Source organism: Neomonachus schauinslandi, chromosome X, assembly GCF_002201575.2.
Source record: "Neomonachus schauinslandi chromosome X, ASM220157v2, whole genome shotgun sequence".
NCBI lineage: Eukaryota > Metazoa > Chordata > Mammalia > Carnivora > Phocidae > Neomonachus > Neomonachus schauinslandi.
This window is the reverse complement of record NC_058419.1, coordinates 123,278,011-123,295,368: the sequence shown is the minus strand read 5'-3', so window position 1 is coordinate 123,295,368 and position 17,358 is coordinate 123,278,011.

Here is a 17,358-nt window from a genome sequence, read left to right as displayed (position 1 = left end):
TTTTGAAGCACATGAGGGCACATTTTGGTTGATTTTTATTTAATCGTTTTTTTTTCCACTAGGGGTTTTAAAACACCTAGTCTGAACGACACTTTTACTAACACATTAAAAAGCACACGGTGACCTTCAAAGGAGCTGTGTGTGCGGGCGTCCGATGTGCAATATGGAGTACAAAATTAAAATGTGAGATGTGAAAATACTGAGGAATTTATCTCCCCTGACCCATCACTGCGAGGCATCAGGCTTCTTAATCACACTTCTAAATTAGGATCTTTATGTAAGCAAGTCTGCCCATGAGGAAGGGGTAAATTAGTAACATATAAGGAATTCATTATTTCTCTCAGATAGCTCAAATCTACTTATTAATTACATCTGTCCAGGGCATTCATTAGCTTCATAGTAGCGTGGAAAATGGTGAAAAATCTCTCCCGATGTGTCTTCGAGGGAAATGCTCGACAGATCCCAGATCGATGCGCTGCCCTGAGAAGGTCAGACCCAGGTTCAAGTACAAAAGCCAAATCCGATGGAAATAAACCTTGATCCTAGATGCTTCAGCCTCAGGGGCTATTTCCAGGGAGGACAGAAAACATGCCAGAATCTTCTTGGCTTACCGGGTATCCAACAGGTACTAAGGAAGTCTGTCTCACCTTCCAGGGCACGTATGAATCCCTGGGGTATCTGGCTATAAAGCAGGTGCTGAATCTGAAGATCTTGGGTGGGGTGGGGCATAAGAACTACATGAACGTACATTCAGTGCAGTATTCTAACCAGGAAACAGCATTCCCGAATCTTCTGGGAAAAGAAAAGAAAAAAAAAAAAAAGAACACAGTTGCTTGAGTCATCCTGAGTGCCCTGTTTGCACGTCACAAATTAAGACCCTACGTTTGATCCTTCCTTGATTTTTCTCCTGTTTTTGCTTTAGTGTATCCATGGTGACACAGCAAGTCATGTGTGACTTTTGGATTGCTTACCTTTACATTTCATCTAAATCTGAGCAACAATATTCCACCAAGTTATCCTATGCAATTAGGGAGACCAGGTTTATTATGTGTATGGCTAAATTTAGACTCCGTTCAACACAGGACATTTTGTAGTTTGGCATGTCTCATTAAGATGGTGCTACAAACCTAAATGAGATCCTCATCCAAACAAACCAAACCTAAAAAGTCTATCTTAGGAATAATGTAACTGTTTTCTCTTTTTTATTCCAATGAAATGGTTAAAGAATCAGGAAGAGATTGAGCAATAAACATGAAATCATCGGAGGTTATAGTGTTTTCAACTTCCAAATTACAGGCTAATAAAACTGATTCTAAACCCCTTCTTCCTGAAATAGTGTTAAAATAGTCTTTCAAGTAGGACAGATACGGCTTTGTTATTTCTAAAATTCATACAGCCGTTAGGAAAATATTTATAAGTATATCGTATTGCAGAATCCTTATTGCATATAGTAAGTGAGATAGCATCCATTTTCCATGCCTGGCTTGCTGAATGATCATTTGTGAAAGCAATCACCCTTTGAATATAGCTTCTAATAATCCTGTCCATCAATCATATTTTTTTTCTTAATCCATCCATGCACCATTTTAAATGCAAATAAAGATCACCTTCCCAATATCTATGAAAATTAAATCCCATCACAAATGAAAATTTACAACCCCATCTTATATTAGTTCATAGAGCTATATTCTCGATAGCTAAATCTCTCCAACACAGTCAAATAAAGTTAAGTGAGTAGTCTAATTTGGTGTTCTAATTCGGGTTTACGGGATTGACCTCTTTTTTTTTTTTTTTTTTTACTGTGTCATTGTAGAAGTTGTGGTCCCCTCCCCCCGCCCCCAGGCTCTGCAAACCTGCCGTAAACTAAGAACCACTGGTGGTCCACCTTGGCTGCTCACGTATGCTGAACTCAGAAGTGGGAGAGGAATCAGGGCAGGCAAGACAACCACCCTCAAGGATGTCCACATCCCAGTCCCCGGCAACGTGTGCATGTGTGAGCTCACTCGGTAAAAGGGACTTTGCAGAGGTGGTCATGTTAAAAGTTCTGAGCTGGGGAGATGATCCTGCATTATCCAGGTGGGCTGACTGTAGTCACAAGGGTCCTTGTAAGAGGGAGGAGGGACGTCACATTCAGAAGAGGAGATGCAAAGATGCAAGCAGGGACCAGCATGATGCACTCCGAAGATGCAGGAAGGTGCCCTTAAGCAGCTGGAGAAGGCAAGAATATGGATTCTCCCTTAGAGCCTCCAGAAGAAACGCAGCCTCACCAACACTTGGATGTGAGCCCGGCGAGACCCGTTGTAGACTTCTGCCCTGCAGAACTGTCCCATGATACATCCGTGTTGTTTTAAGCCACTAAATCTGTGACATATCGTTATGGCAGCCGTAGGAGACTCATCCAGACTCAATGCAGGTCGCCCCCATTCGGACCATTGTAGTCTGGGGTGTAGACTTACCTGTTGAGGTGAGGTTGGTTCTGCCTGCTTTCCCAACTGTGACTCCATCACTCCTGACATGACACGCGGACATGGAAGGACACAGGAAAAATCTCATTGTACCTTCAAGCCCTAGACCCTTGGCTCTATCTATAGGGACTCAACCCGCTCCCCATTCCACAGGAGACAGGACAATGTGGAGTGAATGACTGAGCAAGAAAAAACCAACGCCAAACACAAAACACAAAACATGAGAGAAAAGGAAGACCTTTGCAAGGTGTCTCGGGGTTGAAGCCTCAGGCAAGGAGTCATGCCCTCTACTCTGCTGCCCACGACATCTGACAGGCAGCCTCGCACGACAGGGAGACTGAGGTTCACGTGTGCCTGCCTCCCCGGTGAGTCCCTTAGAGCGAGCTGCATGAAGATTGATATTCCTTCATCTTAACTCAAGCAGCCTAATCACAGCCTGATGGGCGGTCACCCCCTCTCCCCCCACCAATCCTTTACCTAATACCTCCATGCACCCCAAGGCAATTCAGTCCCTGGGCCACCTGCTCTGGCGTAATTACAGCCTTGATGAAGATAAAGCGTGTCTGGGTCTTTGCTACTGAGCAAGATATCATTCTCCAGCCACAAGGGGATCACTCTCCCGGGAGCCAAAGGTCAGTGTACGTTGTGAGTGATGGATCTCTATTCTGCCGGCTGCAGGTGCTTTGCAAATATTAAATATCTAGGAACCTCCTTGCCTCCGATGGATGATTTCTAACTGCAGGGGGTTGGGCTTCGAGATGTATATGCCAGGTAGAAAAAGTGCATAGGTAGGTTTTCTGCATGCTGAAATAATTTACAGCAGGGGGAAGTATTACTCAGAAATTATACGTATTTTATTTTATTTTTTTAAAGATTTTATTTATTTATTTATTTGACAGAGAGAGACACAGCGAGAGAGTGAACACAAGCAGGGGGAGTGGGAGAGGGAGAAGCGGGCTTCCCGCCAAGCAGGGAGCCCAATGTGGGGCTCGATCCCAGGACCCTGAGATCATGACCTGAGCCGAAGGCAGACGCTTAATGACTGAGCCATCCAGGTGCCCCAATTATACATATTTAGAAAAATTACTAATGATAAATTCTTATATTCAGAGCCTAATCTATAGCTTCTTTCACAAGTGTCTGTTCATGGAAAGAAAGCATTGCACTCAAGTTAAATACTTTAATAATCAATCATGATTTTAAATGATATGACCAAAAGTTCAGTAAGCAAAATCTTTTATTTTATTTTCTACCCTAAAAGGGTAAACTGCATAAAAATAATGTGGCTCTAAAAATATGAAGCATGTGAAATAAAACACGTATAAAATAACGCATTGTTTTTAGTTTAGTTTTTTTTTCTTTTTTTTTTTTAAGGAGAGGGTTGGAGAAAAAACTGATCTTTATTAAGGACTTGGCGTGAAGTCAGTGTGTAACCCCGGGTATGTCATTTATTCTGAGAACATTCTGATTTCTACAATTCTAGTATTCTCATCTGTGAAATAATGGGTTTGAAATTAAAAAGGAAAAGTTCTGTTGTTTATGCAAAACTCAATAGGACCCACACACTGGGCTGAGAAATATATATATTGTGACTATATTCTATAGAGATATACATTAATACAATGACATTTACATATAATACACATGTGTTTATTTGTATATGGATAATACATGCACACATCCATATTATAGATAGTATATTAGTGTCTGTGTAATACATTATATAAAATTTATATTTATATATGTATACCATGCAATGTGAATTAGTATAGCATATGAATGTATATATGTATTCTTTAACTTCATTCTATCTTTATATCAAGAGAAGGTGTTGTCATTTCTTTTCCCTATTCTACAGGTGAGAAACCGAGGCCCAGAGTTACGTGGACTTTCCAGGGGCATGGACGGGAATAGAACCCCAAGATGGCTCTTGGGTAATTCCCGGTTTCATCACCTGCCTCAGGACCACCTGCCTCAGGACCACCTCACTCACACGCACCTGTCTGGGCCCTGCCCAGACCTACCGAATCAGAATCACTGGGCAAGGCCTGGGATGTGCATTTGGAGTGCATTTTACAAGTGATTTGTAAGTACCCCAAAATCTGAGAATCGCTGCTTGCCCTGTGAAATTGGTTTCAAAGCTGCTTTCAGCTTTACATTCTCAGGACTTAGAAATTCAGTGACAGCTTTGCGATGATCTCCTGAGGTCTTTCGGCTAATTATACACTGTATTTTTCATAGAGTGATTTATAAAACGTGAAGAGTAATCCTCTTAAAACCACCACAGGGAAGATAAATGATAAGAAATGCATCACTGATTTGCATTGATGTATGGCTAAAGCAGGAAAGACACAATGTACATTCTGTGTAAGTTTGTATATAGTGAAGAACTTCTATTTCTTAGTCAGATGCAAAAGTCCTCGTGATTATAAAGGTCCAATATGCTACCACTCCTGTGTTCATTTTCTAGGGCTGCTAAGTACCTCATGCTGGGTGGCGCCAAGTCCTGAAATTGTCTCTCGGTTCTGGAGACCAGAAGTCTGAGATCCAGGCGGGGCAGGATTGCTCTCCTCTGGGTGTTCTAGAGGAGGGGCCTTCCTGCCTCTTCCAGCTTCTGGGGGTTCCTGGAAATCCTTCATGCTCCTTGGTTGGCAGCTACGTGATTCCCATTTCTACCTTTGCCTTTACAAAGTCTTTTTCCCTCTGTGTCCCCATCCAAATTGCTGTCTTCTCATAAGTACATCAATCACTGGATTGGGGTTCGCCCCAATCTACGATGACCTCTTCTTACCTTGATCACATCTGCAAAGACCCTCTTTCCAAATAAGGTCACCTTCACAGGTTCTGGGTGGGCGTGAGTTTTGAGGGGGCACTCGTCAACCCAGTAGGGTGACCTTCAAGAGGAGAAGTGATTCACAGCACATTTGCATGATTTTAGACAAGTCTGACCACATGGAGGATGGTGCTTAATCCACAGAGGTGACCATTGTGGAAAACACATCATCCCAGTTCTAGAGATTTCCTGTACACCATAGTGCCTACAGTTAAAAATCTTGTACTGGACCCCAAAACGTTTGTTAAGAGAATGGATCTCAAGTTAAATGTTCTTACCATAAAGAAAAGGAGGGTGGACAGGAGGAAAATCTTGGAAGCGATGGATATATTCATTTCCTTGGTTACCAGCGGTGATGGCATCAAAGATCCGTGACTATGTTCACAGGTATCTAATTGTATCAAATTGTGTGTATTAACTATGTGCAGTTCTTTGAAAAACAATTATTACCTCAATAAAGCTGCTAATAAAAACAAGAAGCAAATACATATCCGCACAAGTCAGAGGTAAAAACTATGATGGAATCACTCAGGAACAGGGACAATGTGTCTGTGCACGCTGGATTCCCATGGAGGCAGACGATTTATTTTCCACAATGCATCCATTTTCTGATTCTACGTACAATGTTTTCCTGGATGTTCCACTGACCTTTCCATAAATCTGTTATTCCTCTCACATTCCTCTCCACAGACCCTTTTCTGAAAAAAAAAAAGAAAAGAAAAAAGCAACAGTATTTGTAGAAGGAAATCTATTATACCTTCCTTCCTTTAACCTTTTCCTTTGGTGATTTTTTTCTCTTCCTTTGTTCAGTGTGATAGCGTCCCTTCTCTATGTACAAACCATCAGAGGACTCCATGGCCAAGCCATTTACTTGGATGTTTATTACCTAGCCAGTTCTACTGAAGTTTTGTGATTCTGCCCATCAGCAGAAATCCCTGAAGATTTAAGAATACAGCTAAATTCTCCTGCTTATTGCCTATTTTATTTTGCATGCATCTGATGCTTCTATCTAAATATATTTGGCTTAATTTGTTTTATCGCAGTAACCAATTTGTTGTTGAGTAAGCTGGATGCACTCTGCCCTTACCATCTACCTCCCAAATTGATTTTCTAAGTGTGAAATTAAAATATCACAAGAAGAGCGAACTTTAAACAATAGCTTGCTATGCCTTCTGACGGATGTTAGACCCCCACCACTAAATCCAGCTTCTTCCATTATATTGAGAATACAATTAATAATGATTAACTTTGGAATATGGCTTATAACATCTTTGTATTTCTAGGGGAAAATTAATTCTACATACAGTAAAGTAAGCCTATCTGTCATGGGTTAAAGAGCTTGGATTTTGAGCCAGGATTTTGTTGAAAAATGTAGTCCTTTGGGGCCATGTGTTTTACCCTGTGATGGGAGGAAGTTACCTACGTAGGTATTTATGGAAGATATACAGGTCCATGAAAAGGTGGGGAGAAAGGTCTATAATGCTAGACATCCTACATCTTTATCTGTCCCCATGCGCACAGCCCTGAGCTCAACTCCACAGGGACAAGTAGCCTGCTGATAAGAATAGGGTCAAAAATCACATCTAGAGACCAGAAGTCTGAGATCCAGGCGGGGCAGGATTGCTCTCCTCTGGGTGCTCTAGAGGAGGGGCCTTCCTGACTCTTCCAGCTTCTGGGGGTTCTGGGGGTTTCACTAAGGGTCTATTATACTAGTATAATATTTGCTCCCAAAACTTGATCCTGGCCGGCTGTTTTATAAATGAATGCTTTTGTTCACAAAGAGGGTTGGGCAAAAGAGAACAGAGAGATCAGGACCTGAAACCCCATTTTTACCGCTAGGAAGTGACTTGGGTCAACGTTTGCAGAGAGCTGGTAGGGATTTCACGTGGAATACATTGCTACAGAAAGAACATGGCAGCACGGAAAGACTGTGGGCTTCTGAAGGCTTATGGTACCAGGGGCAGCCAGTTTCTTGGCTTAGAGAACAAGTTATAGAATAATTGTGACTTGGGGCGCCTGGGTGGCTCAGTAGGTGAAGCATCTGCCTTCGGCTCAGGTCATGATCCTGGAGTCCTGGGACGGAAACCTGCGTCGGGCTCTCTGCTTGGCGGGGAGTCTGCTTCTGCCTCTTCTCCCCTCTTCTGCTCTCTCTTGCTATCTCTGTCGCTATCTCTGTCTCTCTCAAATAAATAAATAAAATCTAAAAAAAAAAGAACAATTGTGACTTGCTGCACCTACATCTTATACAATCATATCTGTATCAAAGATAATGACCAAATGCACTACCTTATGTAAATTACTATGTAACTATTTAAGAGCAAGGGACATGGAATATCATCAACTGGATTCCCATCTTGACTCTTCTGTTGACTACCCCTGGGACTGTGGACAACTGTCCATGGGACTCTGCTTCATTTTTCTGTGCCTCAACTTCTTCAGATGTTAAAAGGGGAACGTGACACATAAATGGTAGAATACTAAATGCTTACAGTCATGTCTGGAGTATTTTAAATACATACATATTTATTATTTTTACAGAGGAAAGCCTAGAAGTGATAGCTTCCAGCATTTGTCAGATTTCTTAGGGACAAAACAAAAGTTGGAGGGAAAGAATACATTTCGGTAGTGGTGATCCCCTTAAAGGCAGATAAGAGAGATGATATTGAACCCTATCCAATTATACCCATGACCAACGGTTGTACTTGGAGCACAGAACTAGAATCCCTGTTATCATCAAATCATGGGAACACTTCCTATCATTAATTTTTGTTATTATGAATACAGTTCTCCCAAAGGGACAAAATATCACTGGAGAAGAAAGTTCCTATTACTTAGTTATAAAATAAAAATGTAAATGCATGATTTGGCAATGGGCTTAAAGCAGTTGTTAAACATTAAAATTAAAAGGAAAAAAAAATCTCTGTATCCAAATAATGATTCTTTCCAAAGTATAGTTTTTGGTTTGGGATTTTTTTTTTTTTATAATTGTTCTTTTGAGAGAGTGATTAAACGGAATCATGCTCAATACTTTGTAATGTTTCAATAAGCAAATAGTATTTCCCCGAAGGGCACTTGTGGGACTAAACTGTTTGTTCATAATTTGCTTTCAAAACACTTTTATACAAGAAAGCTGAGTCCTGTTTAATTCCCCACTTAAATAAGTCTTGAATTTCTTACGAAAATCACATTACACTGCATTTTTACTCTAGCATTCAGATTTCGACACACACACCTCAAGCAGGCACATGCAAACATTGGTCGTGATGTTCATTTTTACATTATATTCGACTTTTAAGTATTCTTCCATGATTAGCATTGAAGTGCTGCAATGCCCCCTCCCCCCTGGGCAATCCGACCACTTAAATATTAAATGTTTAGCAAGGGGGAAAGGGACAAGGCATCACAATGTTAAATTGTATAATAGTTATTTTTAGGGTGGTAGGATATTGCTAATTCTTTTCCTTTGTACATTTAGTGCAGGTGAAGATCCCCCTTCTTTTAACTGACATTACAAACTAAAAGATCCGTTTCTTCCCCCTCTTAACTCTTTGTCTTCATCTGGTAGATACAGGGTTTTTGTCATATTATGATCACTTGGAACTGATGTATTTTTTTCCCCTGGAATTCTTTACAATATTAACCTGTACTTACACACACACAGACAAATCAAGGCCAGTTTTTGAGCTAAATATAGGATATCCTATATCAATTAGTACGTCATTATTTACCTGTATTCCTTTCCTCTGTGCATTTTTTATATAAGCTCTTCTTTCTCCTTAGCTCCCTCACGCTTTGCAAAATGCCGTCTCATTTGCTTTTTTTTTTCTAGAATGTGCCTGGGAATATCTACCATAGAGAACAAACAGCCTTCCCATGAATTTCCAAGTCCTAATGAAAAAAACAATGTTTCTAACACATATATCCGGTATTCAAGACACAGCTCTCTGGATAGGCATAACAAAGACTTTATCTTTTCCAAGTTTATGCTGCGAAGGTATGAGAGGGACGGACAGGTGGACATCACATCCACAAACACCACCAAGAACCCGATGCCAATACATCTGGGACGAATTCAGAGGGGGCAGCAACACAAATTGTTTTGTGGCGGGAAAAAAAAAAATCAAACAAACCAGAAAAGGCTACGGGCATCACCTTGTGACACAGAACAGGGATCAGCACGTTTTTCTACAAGGGGACAGATCATCAGTAGTCTTGGTCGTATGCATCAGGCGGCCCGTTCTGACTGGAGAGCACGAAAGCAGCTGTTGGCAAAATGCAAACGCACGGGATGGCTGGCTTCCTGTAAAACTCAACAAAAATGGCCACAGCACAGAACCCACCAAAGAAGGGTCGGAATAGGCTCCTCACCGTGCATGCAATGCTGGGGCTTAAATGAAACACACGAAAAATCACAAGGAAAGCAAAAGCGTGAACAGTGTAGGAGTTCTCCAACCGTCCAGAGCAGACCGCTGGGTGGTTCTCCACCCAGACCATCTTGCACCTGTATCCGCACGTTTCCATTGCTGTTTCCTTGCATGCAGGGAGAGGGTGCAGGCTCTGAGGTTCACAGCAGGTCCTCAAACTGCATTTCCCAAATAGGATGTTGGAAGTGAGGGCAGAGAAAAGAACCCTCATGCCCATGCAGGCTCTGCATCTGGGTACGGTAACTTCAAAACACATTGATATCAGTTCAGCTCAGAAACGCAGGGAAACAGGATGCTCGCCCTGCTCTTTGGAGCAGAGAGGACCCGAGACTGTGCATGCCAAGCTGCCCCCCTGCACGGCCCCAGGCTGTCAAGCAGTGAGTTTTAGGGATTCCCCTCCTCCAGCCTGGGGACAGCGATCTCGCCTTATTCCAGACGAGGAAAGGAAACTCACACACATAGATGCAGAATAAAAGAATGGGAATGACAGCTAGAGTCTCTAAGCAAAGAATATAAATCTAAAATAGCTCACCGCTCCAGAATGGCAGGAAAAAGAAACTGCCTTAGCACCAGGGATCATTTGTTTAAGTGAAATCTGAAATGTGGAGAACAGACAGGGACCCTTTGTTCCCTGATCCGATGACTCTTTACCGGTGTCCACGGGGCTGTTCTACAACGAGGCTGCTCATTAAGGACAGGGCAGGTACCACTGTGGATCACAGAGCACGAGGCTCGGTGCAGGACTTCCAGGCTGGGGAGGTAAGCAAGCAGCAACAAAAGTGAGGACGATCCAGATTTCTACAGGAGCAACTGGATGGTGGAGATTCCACAGTCTCTGCTGAGATACAGCAGCTCCTGTCAGCCAAGAACAGTCCTTGGGCAAGCTGATGTCCCTTGCTCACGGCCCCCGAGGGGTTCCAATGAGCAGGAGACGGACATGGCTCCAGGTACCAGAGCTGACCCAGAAGGGAGGAGCATACGTTGTAAAGCCCAAAATCCACGTGCAGCCTGATAGATACATTCATTGGCGTGCATGGGAAAATGTTCATTGGATATGCATTAGGCACATTTAAACACGTTTTACTGTGTCGAGTAATTGGATGCGTTGCATCTTTGCAACTTTTGCTCCCACACGAATAGCTTCCTTTCAACAGTGTTATGGAATAGAAATCACTATTCTTCCTAATTATCCAAGCAGATGCTCCCCAACTATGGAATCCAGCCGAAGGTATGTTATTCTAGGATAGCACGTAACGAAGCACACGGGATGGAAGAAATCATAGACACAGGTCAGGTTTTAAAAATTAAATTTTATTTTATGGTTTAAGGGAAGCTAAACCAGCAGAAAATGAAATCCTAGCAAGAAAGAATTGGAAAATGAAGTTTTGGCCTCAGGGGAAATATCAGAAAATGACTAATGTAAGGGGGGGGTGAAAAAAAAAAAAAGAAAAAACCGCAGCTCAGACTGAGAGTGTGAAAAAAAAAAAAGAAATGGAAAACACTAATCAAAAATGCATGACATAGTCTTCAATAATAAATGATGTGGAAACACTAAACTAATGTGACGTGTGTACATTGTGGATTAAAACGAGGAAGAAAGAAAACATCTGAAGGGTAGTACAAAAGAGGTGAAGCTATTTGCCAAGGTTGATGACATCTCTGCGTCAGCAGAGGTGATGCAAGGGAAGGGTTCCTTTGCCATCGATGGAAGGAACAGACGGCCCCATTGGGCTGGTGTCAGGTGGATCCTGTTATGTGGGACTGAAAGGGCTCTTGGAGCAAAGCCTACTGATCTCAACAAGGAACAGATATATCTCCTGCCACTTAGACCTGTCTCTTTCTCCTTCCTCAGAACTAACTGTCAAGCTACCTTGGAGCCTGGATACCTGGAAGACAGTTTTGGTAAGAGTAACATGAATTCAACCAAGTTATGGGTAGCTTTGGTCCAAGACTGCTAGAACTTCTTTTGTCTTGGTGATTGACACAGTGAATAGGTTGCGTGTTTCTTAGCTTTAGATAATCAGGTGGGAAACGTTTGGGAAGAGTCTTCCTGGTACTTAGGGCTAATCCTTCGAACAGGCCAGGGTGGGTCTATTTCAACATTAATAACCATGAAGTAAGTGACTCCTTGTGGGGAATGGTCAGGCCATGAAATGGCCTTAAATTAGCATAGGAGGTTGCTTGGTGTTTAAAGAGGCAACTCGCTTTCCATTCTGATATTTTCTACAACTACGGATGAAATAATATACTATGGACAGTCAATGAATATATATGGAGTACTTTTGTTTCTCTTTGCTCCATTTCCTTGGAAAAAATATTTTCTATCCATGGAAGAACTGGGCCCAAGGAATCAACAGTGCACATCATTTCCCTTTTGGCCTAAAGTAAAACATTTGTAATAAAATTTAATAGTAACGGTGATGATTAACTTGATGCATCAACTTGAATGGGCCATGGGGTGCCCAGATATTTGGTCAGACATCATTCTGGGTTTGTCCATAAGGCTGTTTTGGGATGATCGTGTTAAGATCACAGGTGAACATGTGAATTGGTAGACTGAGTAAAGCAGACTGCTCTCCCTGACTTGGGTGGGCCTCACCCAACCAGTTGAAGGCCTGAATCGACCATAAAGGCTGTTTCTCCCATGAGTAAGAGGGAATTCTCCTGTCTAAATGCCTTAGATCTGGGACACTGGTTTCTCCTGCCTTCAGACTCAAACTGAAACATTAACTCTTCCTCGGTCTCAAGTCAGGTGGCCTTCAAACAGAAACTATGCCATCAAAATAATAATAAAAAATAATAATAATAGTTGCAGAAATCAAGAAAGAATGTAGAGTTATGAAAGCAAAGCATTCCATTTCAGACCAATGGTCTGAATCTTTTAAATGCTCCACAAAACATTTCCTTCAACCATGGCTGTATATGATGGACAGATTTTGCCTTTCACAGAGGAAAACATTTGTATTTTCTTCAAAGATGGCATGACTTTTTGAGCCTGAAAATCCTTGAGTCCTGCTGAACCACATGCAGAAGCTCGGTACCTACAATAGATCACAGAAGGAATTACCAAGCTGACACCCTGAGGAACCTCTACATGTTATCTCCGGTTCTGGAAAACACCACTTGAGAACCACTCTGTGTGACTGCTTATTACTAGCAGGAGGAAGGAAATGATAAGTAAGGGATCTGTAATCCATCCTTTCTCTTCCCTGGTAAAGAAAGAAGGAAGATAAACTGGTCAAATCTCCTGGAAAACATGCTGATAAGAAAAAGGGTGGCAAGCACTCTATTGTAATTTGTCAGAGGGAAAGTCTCTATGTATGGAATGCTTTGGGGAGGGTGTACCTAGCTTGGATAGAATTGCTTATGGAAAACAAACCTGGGCTCTAGGAATTTATAGGACATTCATCCATAGGGTATGTAACTGTGTGAGTAGAAACGAGATGTTTCATAAGGAAAATGGCTCCCTTCTGAGTGAGTAATGTGACTTCATTACATAGATGAGTGAATGCATGTAGGTCTGGCCAGAGCTTGTCCTCATACGGTAAGAAAGAACAGCTCTGGAGTTCTCAGATCATCTCTGCTTCCGCTGGATCTCCTCCCGCCATTTGCAACAATATGGATGGACCTTGATGATATTACCCTAAATGAGGTAAGTCAGACAGAGAGACAAACATGGCATGATCTCACTTATATGTGGGGTCTGAAAAAAGCCAGCTCATAGAAACAGAGAGTAGAATGGTGGCTGCCATTCTTTATCAATTCCTTCATGATAATCTTTTCTTTCCCTGCCCCCAAGTGTATGAAGTTTACTGACTCTTTCTTACATATTTCTTATGTACGTTTAATTCTGATGATCAAGGTATATATTTTTAAAATAAGATCTGTGGTTTTTCATTCCAGTAGATCTATTTGGTTTACTTCCAGATGTATCATTTTTTGATTAATTTTGCCTTCTCCTGCCCTATCTGTTCCTTCTATTGTTTTTTTTTTAGATGAACCTCCTTAAATTCAAAAACAAACTATTTTTAATAATTAATCATTGTAATCTTAGCGACAATCCCCACCTTGCACTAGGAAAAAGATATCTTATTACACCAATAAACATCTTTTGAGAACTTGACTCAACTCTGATTTTGCTCCCCAGACATAAAGCAGATTAAAAGTTGGGTGCCTAACTTTTTAATTTTAGTGTTTGATGCCTTGGCTAATGCTATTTATCTTACACTAGAATTTCTTTGCCCCATTGTCTATTAAAAATCTTCATTCCTCTCTACTTTTCAGATAAAATGCCCACATCTCTAAGAATCTATATCTCCATCCTTTAAGGTTTAGTTAATGACTTCCTTTCTTCCTTTAGTATCTCTGGTATAAATATCTATCTTTACAATTTATAAACTAATCATTCTCATACACCATCCTCACTATACATCACCTCATGAAGGGTGCAATCGCTATAGGTTTGTTCACCAGAACTTTGCACATATTAGTTATCCAAATGTTAGATGAATCGACTTGTGGATGTGGACTGTTTTGAAAATATTAACGTAGAAGTTCAATCAGATATGATTTCAACATTTTGAAACAGGAACAGGAAAGGGAACAAAAAGCACACTACTATTTTTTGGACAAATCTAAATATTTCTTCATGTAAATACATATTTAAAACAAATGACTTAATGTATTTAGAAATATTCATGTGGCAGAGACAAAGCTAGTAGCCTCCAAACAATTATAGTCAGGAAAGGTGAGAAATGGAGACTATATATATAAAATAATTATTTCATGAAATCGAATGAATTTATTTCGAGACACTGAAAACTATATTGGGGCTTAAGAACACTCTTACTCCCTCCTTGCTTTATCTGATAGGCTTACCCGCACTGTGGATTTAAAACAAGGGTAGTTTTATTTAGAAATACTTATCACATTGTGCCAAGGGAGAAAAGTATGCAAAATGAGGACAACGGGAAGAGGGTACAGCAAATGGGTAATATTTTGGTTCAACCAAATCCCAGTTTCTAAAATATAAAGAGAGGACGTAAGGGACTAAAACATGGTTGGCAATAATTGAAAGGCGGTCAGTCTTCCAAGTACCGTGAAAAGGTCCCATTGCACCAACATATCAACTATGAGAGGGAGAGATCTCTCTTCATCTCTGTTATCCAACAGACTAAAAATGCCCAGCAGTTGCCCAATCACACAACTAGCAAGGGGCAGAGCTTCTCTGGAAATCCAGGTCTTTCCCACGGGCTACCCACTGGGAGTCACACCAAATTCGAGTAGAATGCTCTTGTCTCACGCATTGCTTTGCTCTGGAAGGATGGTACCATTGGTTCTGTCCATCTGCTCTCTATGTTTTATTCTCCCCACTTCCTTCCTCCCTGCTGCCTTTCAACTTTCATTTTAAGGTCTGTTTCACAGATTCCCAGTTCCCGATAGTAACACAGGATTCCTATATCAAGTATCTTCATGGTGATCATTTTTTTTTTTTTTTAGGATTAGCATGCAAGGCTTTCTTCCAAGACACACAACTATTAATTAAAATATTTCTTAAAGAACAGTTTTAATTTCTGCAGGAAACAAAATACTTGTAATATGTATTCCTTCTCATTGTTTACTCTGATGATAGTTGTATACGTGTTTTTTTGAACACATACTGATCAAACAAAATTTCTCAACAGAACTTATACTGAGGAGTTAGGGCTTGGTAAATGTTTTCTGCTTCTTGATGAGTTTTATAAGTTATGGAAAGGAAACATTATAGGATTTTAAAGGACAGATTATTTGATCAACATATACCTATAATTAGCAACTTATTGGACATGTCGTGATTGGATTAAAATTGCTGCTAGAAGTTGTACTGGGGAAAAAGTGAAACAGGAAATCAAGTTTTAAGTAAAAATTGAAGGAGCATTTAATGACGACTGCACACCAGTGAAATTGTTATGCAAGTGGTTCAGGTGGTACCAGATTATTTCTATTTTAAACAAAATCAGATGCAGGCATACACACTTGTTGTCGCGTTCTAGGCAAATAATGCAAGAAACACATATAGGCCACCATAAGTATTTTATAAATAACAATGCTGTGATGTGTCTTCAAATTTATCTTTACTTTCCATGGGTGATTTTCCCCACTTAATTTCTATTGAATACTAATCTTCAGTGACAAGAAGATTCTTGTCTTAATGGTGATCTCTTTATTCATTTATTTCTTCCTTCATGGCAGAAATATTCATTCTATAAGCATCTATTGGATATACATGACCGTACATGGCTCTTGGTCTTGGGAAATTACCAGCAAATATTCTCATCTGATATTCTAGAGCTTAAGCACTCGGTAGACAGATAAAAAGATAATAGGTATGTAGATTATAGATAAACATTATAGATACACATTACAGATACAGATTACAGATACATATAGATACATAGTATATAAATATATATAAAGACACATACGCACATACCTATAAATTCTAATTGTCGTTCACATGAACTGAAAAATAAATAAGCATATATAGATGTCTCGATCCACCCAGCAGATTTTCCATAAACACCATCAAATCCATCACCGGGACACATAGCGGCTTCAGTACATCAGGTACCGTTAACTTCTCTCTGTCCCTCATTTCACACTGCATATTATCACCTACTCATGTACAAATTGTCTAATTGTTGCTATATCATTTTCATACTTTGATACGTAAATATCTAGACCAGAGTTCAAAGTAGGTCTTTCTTGTACAGAAATGTGCTTTAAAGGTACTGCTTTTCACCAAATTTTGAATCGATTTTCCTTCTGTTCATTATAAAAGGTCCAGGGATTACAAGGGCAGTGAAGGACATTCGAATACGCTAGGCAGGAAAAGCCTGGCAAAGATGATTTGTGTCCCCTTTGTGTTCATTTACGATGTTTATGGATAAAGATCATCTCCATGTGTGTTAGTAGAATTTTAAGGTCTCCTTGTGAATGCAGTTGGTGGTTACACTAAAAAAAAATGACTAAGTACCCAGACCGAGGTCATTATCTGCCTAACCTAAACATTTATTTAGAAGGTTATTTTTTTTTAATAATCGAAAACTGACAAATGGAGGGCAGTTAAGGAAGATCTGTAATATTACACGAACTTCATTTTTAAGCCTCTGTCTGTGGGTCCAGATAGAATCAAATACTTTTGCGTTCTTTGAAGAATATAAATTGTTTCCATTGTTGGCCACTCTCTGGGACTTTCTTAGTCAATGTCAGGGATCAGAGATAAGGGCTGGGGTCTGAAGCCGATAGGAGAGAAATGTACACTGTTGATAAAAATCAGAGTGCCCTTCTGATAGCAAAAGCACTATCAAGCAGCTCACGGATACAAATAGCTTTGCGGGCTCTTTGGAATCCAACAACTTCACTTTCTTAGGGGGAAGTAATTATCCTGTCTGACCTTCCTTCCACGATGGGGCCAGGCTTCCAAATATCAAGAAGCTGGCTTTGCTTGGGCTCTTAGGGGGCTTTCCCTCAATGCCTCCGGAAACTGCAAAGATTTTTAGGATTTCGCGTCGGAAACCTGTCACTATCTCCCGCGCAGACCAGGAAAGAGTAAAGGAAGCCTTGATTGCTCAAGCAACTTCCTGCTGGCCTGTTC